The sequence below is a fragment of the Cydia fagiglandana genome, chromosome 25 (assembly GCF_963556715.1).
Source record: "Cydia fagiglandana chromosome 25, ilCydFagi1.1, whole genome shotgun sequence".
Taxonomy (NCBI): domain Eukaryota; kingdom Metazoa; phylum Arthropoda; class Insecta; order Lepidoptera; family Tortricidae; genus Cydia; species Cydia fagiglandana.
Window position 1 is genome coordinate 80080 of NC_085956.1, and position 7120 is coordinate 87199.

Consider the following 7120-nt stretch of genomic DNA (forward strand, 5'->3'; position numbering starts at 1 on the left):
GTGGCAGAGAAAAGAACGGAATGGCGAATACTCCACCGACAAGAGCTAGGCTCTTAAGAACAATGATGATGATGATTACTTCAACAGAATCAATGCTGTCCTACCATTTATACAGGGTGTCCAGTAATTAATGGACAACTTTCTAACCAACGACAGGGCACCTTAGGCTGGTCCAGAAAATGCACTTATAGGTTTAGTAAAAGTTTCGTGGTTTTCTAATTTTGGTTCCTTGTTTCACTGAATGAAAAGATTTTTACCTTCTGTTTTTTGAAAAATATTCACTAATAGGCCTGCTAACCGAACCGATAGGCAATACAGTTTTTCCATAGCCAAAGTGTATTTTTAGAAGACCTTAATCCAAAAAATACATTGTACTCTAACATTTTTAAGAAGTCTGATCGCTTGTGGTGAAAAAAAAACGAATGGAGAACAGAGTGGCCAACTTTCTTAAAAATAGTTTATCTAATACTGATTCTAAAATGGTATCACATATGCTATTTACATTTCTCCAAACAAAGATATGGCCTAGATGGTGATTAAAGTGAAGTATGGTGCTAACTAGTAAAAAGATATAAAAGTGCGATTATCTCGAAAACCACGAAACTTTTACTAGACCTATAAGTGCATTTTTTGGACCAGCCTGAGGTGCCCTGTCGATGGTTAGAAGGTTGTCCATTCATTACTGGACACCCTGTATATATTGATATACAACAATTTGTAACAAATTAATTTTACTATAGAAAGTATTATGCGTTATTTCTGTTTGTAATGTTAATTGGATTATAAATTTTACTTTTACATACTAAAGTACTATTAGGTACAGTAGTAGTTTTGAAATTTCGTATGTCTATTCAGTAAAACTTATTGAATATGATCGCATATTTATGACATTAGATTAGAGTAGAAAAAGGCATGCGGCCAGGCTTACGTACTTCTATGGATTTAAATGCAAACGTTATACCTAGACAGTAACTTTCATAAGGTTAATCCTGTAAATTAGGGTTTAAACAAAAACATATTAATATTACGTCTTAATTAATATTACCAATGACCCAGTCATAAACAAAACTAATAGTTATCAGTCTAACCTTAATTAAACGCCATAATTATCATTTGAATATAGTCATGTTTAATTATTTTTATAAAACTGATGAAAAAGTACTAGAGATGCAAGAGATAGTTGTTTGGCCGGATACCGGATATTCGGCCTGACCATTGGCCGAATATCGGGCATCCGGCCGCCGAATATCCGGTCAGAGGAACTATACCTACGTTTCGGTTTTTCAGGTGCGCATTCTGCAGGTTTGACCTGTTTCCTAGTTAACGTTCGCGCACACTTCATTTCTAGGTTCGAAATGAGTGCGCGTACAAGTCAGTGGAATGATTAAATTGTTTTAAAATAATAAATAAGTACGATTATGACCGTGTCTGTTTCTTAAATCCAATTTTATTACTCCGAAATCCAGCAATGTTACTATCCGGTATCCGGCCGGATAGTAAAATAATAGCCGGATAGGCCAATACCGGATAGTAACCGGATATCCGGTGCATCTCTAAAAAGTACCCACTAGTTCAGTTTAAATTGTCAAAATTTAGTAACCCTATAAATAAAGCAATGAGCACATGAGCAGGTAGTGCAAGTACCTACTTAACAAAAAAATTGACAAGGAAAGGAGGTATAACTAGGTCATCCCACTTAAACACAAAAAAGCAACAATTATAAACCCGAATTTATACATAAGTAGTATGGGGGCGCGGGCGTATCTCTTACATTGAATCTCTCTCTCGCATAAATATACAATAATTATACATTTTTTGTACATTAGTTGTGGGCGTAACGTACATTTAGCACTCAAAAATTTCCGATGCAAACGGCGTATCGTACACAAAGTTGGGAGTTAGTTTGAATTGGCAGATACGGCCAAATGCGTTGGAAAACTGTGTTCAAGCATTGATTTTTCATAGGGATTAACGGACATTTTTTTCAAGTTATCGATACGTTAAATATACTATTCGATAGAGAAAAAAAATACTGAGTATAACAGCATTTTTGCAATTTTGTCCCTTACGCCCTTTGAGCCTACGGTAGTCGTTATATACAGTTTTGTTCAGAATTCCAAGCGCTTTCGTTCTGTATAGTGAAAATTTTTATCTCTTAAAAAGTTGCCTTTACGACCCAATTTTTACACAATGAGCTTGCAAAAACAGCTTATCTCAAGGGGCGTAAATGACCAGTTATAAATTAGAAATTCATAGATATTATCGTTAAGGTTACCGCTAAATATAAATATGATTGTAAATGACTTACATGTCTTTTGTCGTCCTTTAAGCCCTTCATTTGTCTTGATGATTTTTCATATCGTATCTCGTATGGTCAATATGGTCGTAAAGGACATATTTTACTATTGACAATTATTAATTTACTTGCCCTTTATGACCCGCCCTAAAATTATTTTACCATAAGTATATGAAGCGAACAAGGTTGTAAAGGACTTTTTAAATATTTGTATCGTTTACTACCACGAAGTAGTTTCTAAACTCTACATTTAAAACAAATAACATGGACTTAGCGGTGTATAATAATTAATAACAAATAAATAGTTTTCTGGGACCTATATTACTACATTGTAATGTTTGCCCTTAAATTTTAAAGCATTTACGCTAAGAGTTTTTTCGGCAGTTATCTTTGTTCATGGACGTAAAGGTCTATAATGCCTAATAAATAAATAGTTTTATGGGTCCTTTATTACTAAAATGTCAAACATTACATTTCTCTTCAAATTAAAAACCTCAGCTCGGTGTTTTTCAGCAACTATCATCGTTTTACTCGCAGTGGAATTTCTTATAGTATATTATACAGGGCGTCCCACGGCTATGCCACATGGAGGGAAAGTACCCTAAATATTGTAGATGGAACATTTTACTGAAAGAAGACATTATTTTAATTTAAAAAACAATTTAAACTGCATTCATAGATTTTTAAATAATTACATGGTTGAACCGGGAATCGAACCCGCCGCACGAGAAACAAAATCAGCCTGTAGCTTTATGATACCGATCGAAAGGCTTGATCATAAGGATTATTTTTTGCTAAACAACATAGTGTCGGAAATAAAAGGAAGCCCATGAATTTTAACATTTTTAATTCAAAATTAATCAATTTAATTTATCAAATGCTCAAAATGTAGTCTCATTCTGTTGAATACAAAGCCGCACTCTTTTGATTATTTCGCTAAATTTCACATCAATTGTTAAAATTCATGGTCTTCCTTTTGTTTCTGACACTATGTTCTTTAGCAAAAAATAATCCTTATGATCAAGCCTTTCGATCGGTATGATAAAGCTACAGGGTGTTTTTTTTTCTCGTGCGGCGGGTTCGATTCCCGGTTCAACCATGTAATTATTTAAAAATCTATGAATGCAGTTTAAATTGTTTTTTAAATTAAAATAATGTCTTCTTTCAGTAAAATGTTCCATCTACAATATTTAGGGTACTTTCCCTCCATGTGGCATAGCCGTGGGACGCCCTGTATATATATACATAATTTCTTATATTCTATAATATCGTTGTTTATCGACTAAGCCAATCTGTGTAAGAATGTCCTATAAAATCATTCATTCATTCAATTGTTTCATAATCGTTCTAACAGAAAATATTATGCTCCACAAAGGAACATATTTTTTTCAATAACTTTTAAAATTTATGAAGTCTTGTATTCAACGTACACCATCATCATTGTAATTGGCGTTGCTTGCCACGCTTTATAAATCACAAAATTAGCAATACATTGCGTCTTAAAATAATCTTAAAAAGTGTACTAAATATCGAATAAAAGTTATTTTTATAAGTCGCTGATGTGACATTCTCATTCAAAAGGTAGGGACCACTTGTCCTTTACCATAAAGACGAAATTTTATTGTATCTTTATACAAATAACCTGTCAGAGAGTCCTTATGGCAAGGATAAAGTGGTACCTTTTGATTGCGAACGTCACGAATGTTGGTTAGTATGAGGAGCCTACATTTTATTTTTAAATATACTTACAACATACCTACTCCCACACTATGAAAAGACTTAATATAATAATTATGCCTCCGAATGAAATAAATACACTGTAATGGCTCCTCTACACCGGCCACTTGCTCCCTCTAACGCATAAATGCGTCCCTTGGAGTGGCCGGCGTTGGCCCATCGTGTAGAGGAGCCATAATGTTCATCTAACAAGTACCCTACCCGCGTAGGTAGCCTTCCCCGCGTACGCCGTTCATGCAAAGTCTTATTTTGCCAAATAGTAAAAAACCGTTGTTGAAAATGACCCAAATTATGAATGTTGTCTCGATGTGGCATTATAATAATGTAGACGTAAACTTAATAACCTGAATTTTTTTTTGTGGCAGATACATGATGTTTATAAGAAAAAAAAAGATTAAAAATAAAAGCGGTGGATGAATTTGACACACATTTGTTTGAATAACATATTATAATATCCTGTGAAGTACAACACTTCACTTACCGACTATAATTTTATTTTATGCATTTTAGGTTCACTATTAGGTATTTATTAAATGTCATTATACCCGTGGATGAAAATGACACAAAATGCGTGTGTACGTCGGAAGCCACTTTGCTTTTACAGGGAAACAAAGAATTTCATCTCGAATATTCTTTTTACCGAATGCTGTTTAAAAAAAGAAATACCTAAATTTCTACCTAAGCAAATACCTAGGATGACACAAATTATTATTATTAGGTTTAGTATGTGGTCTGAAAACTATATGTAAAAAATAGGCAACATTAATAATCTTATAACATCAAAAGTTATTGCTATCGGACTATTGACCGAAGTCAGGAGTTTCGCACCCCTGCTTCGGGCATCTGAAGCTGAAGCAACCTAACTAACCTATCTTACCTATATATATTGGTTTAATGTGACCATCCTCAAAACAATACACAGGAACATTACGATCTGCCTGATCTTACGATCGGCCGCCGACATGGACATAACTAGTATGCGGGAATTCCGGGGCAGGATAAGTGGGATAGTTTCTGTCATGAAAATCAGCATTCTATATTAGACGAAGTCTCGAAATTTCAATGATATTCATATTGTTTCGTCGGGGCGGTCAGCCCTCGGTAAATAGCACTCTCTGAAAGGAAACTAGTTTTCGGTGCAATCGCGCACTTTACGTAATTTACATACCTATTCCATATTTCGTTGCCGCGACACGTGGCGCGTGTCGTGTCGTGGACGGCTACAAACGATCTCTTTGAAGAGAGGTGCGTTGGAATATTGTGAAGACAAGATTGTTTGGAATATTGTGAAGCCAAGTTACACTGCACTTTGTTTGGAGCGAGGAAACCTAAGAGCGTTCTCACATTATCCGATCCGATATTTAGTAAAGATATTAAATGTACAGTATTATGAGTTAATCTATATATATAAATGCATACTTACCTAGGTGTATTATATATGTGCTTTAATATTTTTCCGTTAATAAAATGCTTATTCATTCGAAGAGATTATCGTTAAAGGTTATATTTTACGAATGAACTTGTAATTTCAGGTAGGTACGTTCGCAAACAACTTGAGTTTGTTTGTGTACTCGGCTACTCGGGGGCAATATTTGAGCGCCTCTTGTTTTCCGATTAGGACGCTGCGAATAAATATTAACTCATTTATTTAGATCTTGTCAATAGACGAGTCTGTCGTTTATATTTTTAACAATATCATTATTTTGTCGTTTATTTATTTTCGTATTTGTTAGAAAAAAAAACGTTATTCGTTTGCTTTTGTAACAACCTACAATCAAATTGTTAAAAGAAAATGTTTAATCTAAAAATCAAATATTGTAAAAAATGTAAACGTAGGTACTATGGCCGTAATTACTTTCGCATATTTTGATTTCAACATTCATGACACTAATTTCGTAATGTAAATCCCGCTTTACGATATGTATTGTGTGGTACCGTGGGCCAGGCAAGGCATCAAAATAACATTTAGTGAAGAGATTGTTTCGCGACAAGCTTTGGTCTCTTTGTACCTAAATGCTGATGTTTTACATAATAGAATCCCCACACACGTGCCGGCGAAACTGCAACGTCTTATGTAGGTACAGTCGCCATCAGATATATCAGAGCGGCCAAGGGGTCATCCATTAATTACATCACACTTTTGGGGGGAGGGAGGGGGTCAAGAAAATGTGACATATTGTGACATGGGGGAGGGGGGAGACACAAACTTTGTGACGTCACTTTAACTTCATCAAATCATCAGTAACCGAAAATTTATTTAAATTATTTTATTCGCTTTACATTTAAATAACAAGTTTTTATAACGATAATCGTTTTTATTCGTTTAATTTAAAATTACTAATATTTATATCGTCAAAAATATTTTGATAAAATATGAATAATACTTAGGTACTTACTTAATTCGATTTGGCGATTTCGTAGAAAAAATGTGATGTCACACTAGGGGGGGAGGGATTTGCCAAATGTGACCAAGTGTGACAAGGAGGGGGGAGGGGTCAAAAAACCTAGAAATTCGTGTGACGTAATTAATGGATGACCCCTAAGGTGCTCACAAATATCTCACCACGTTTCTATTGTCAAGGCGTAAGAGTGCGTGTTCAGATATTGTGAACACCTCGGTCGCTCCGATATATGTATGGCGACTGTATATATACCCAGTTGCAAAAAAGCTGTAAAATGCTCGCTGTACAGAGTGTACAGTCTGCACTAAAAGTCGCGGATAAAATAGCCAGAAATCTCTGCCATGCACCTTCTAAATAGTTTTACCAATAGAGTTAGATATCTAGAGATCGCATTCTGGCACATTCTCATCCCCCTAATACTATTAAGCTGTCATTGCTGACTGTACCTATACATATACATATTAACAACTAAACGACGGATATGGTTTCGGGTAATGGCACGTTTTTCGAACAGATCGCTCTGATACCTCGAGGCATATGTATATATGATTAGGTTAGATAAATCGAGTTTGACTCACCTATACTAATTTAGTATGAGTGCAGGTACCTTCCCGATTATTTCACTTGGCCCACATTTATTACCTGTAGGTACTTACGAATATTGGAAATAAATAGCACAAAAAAT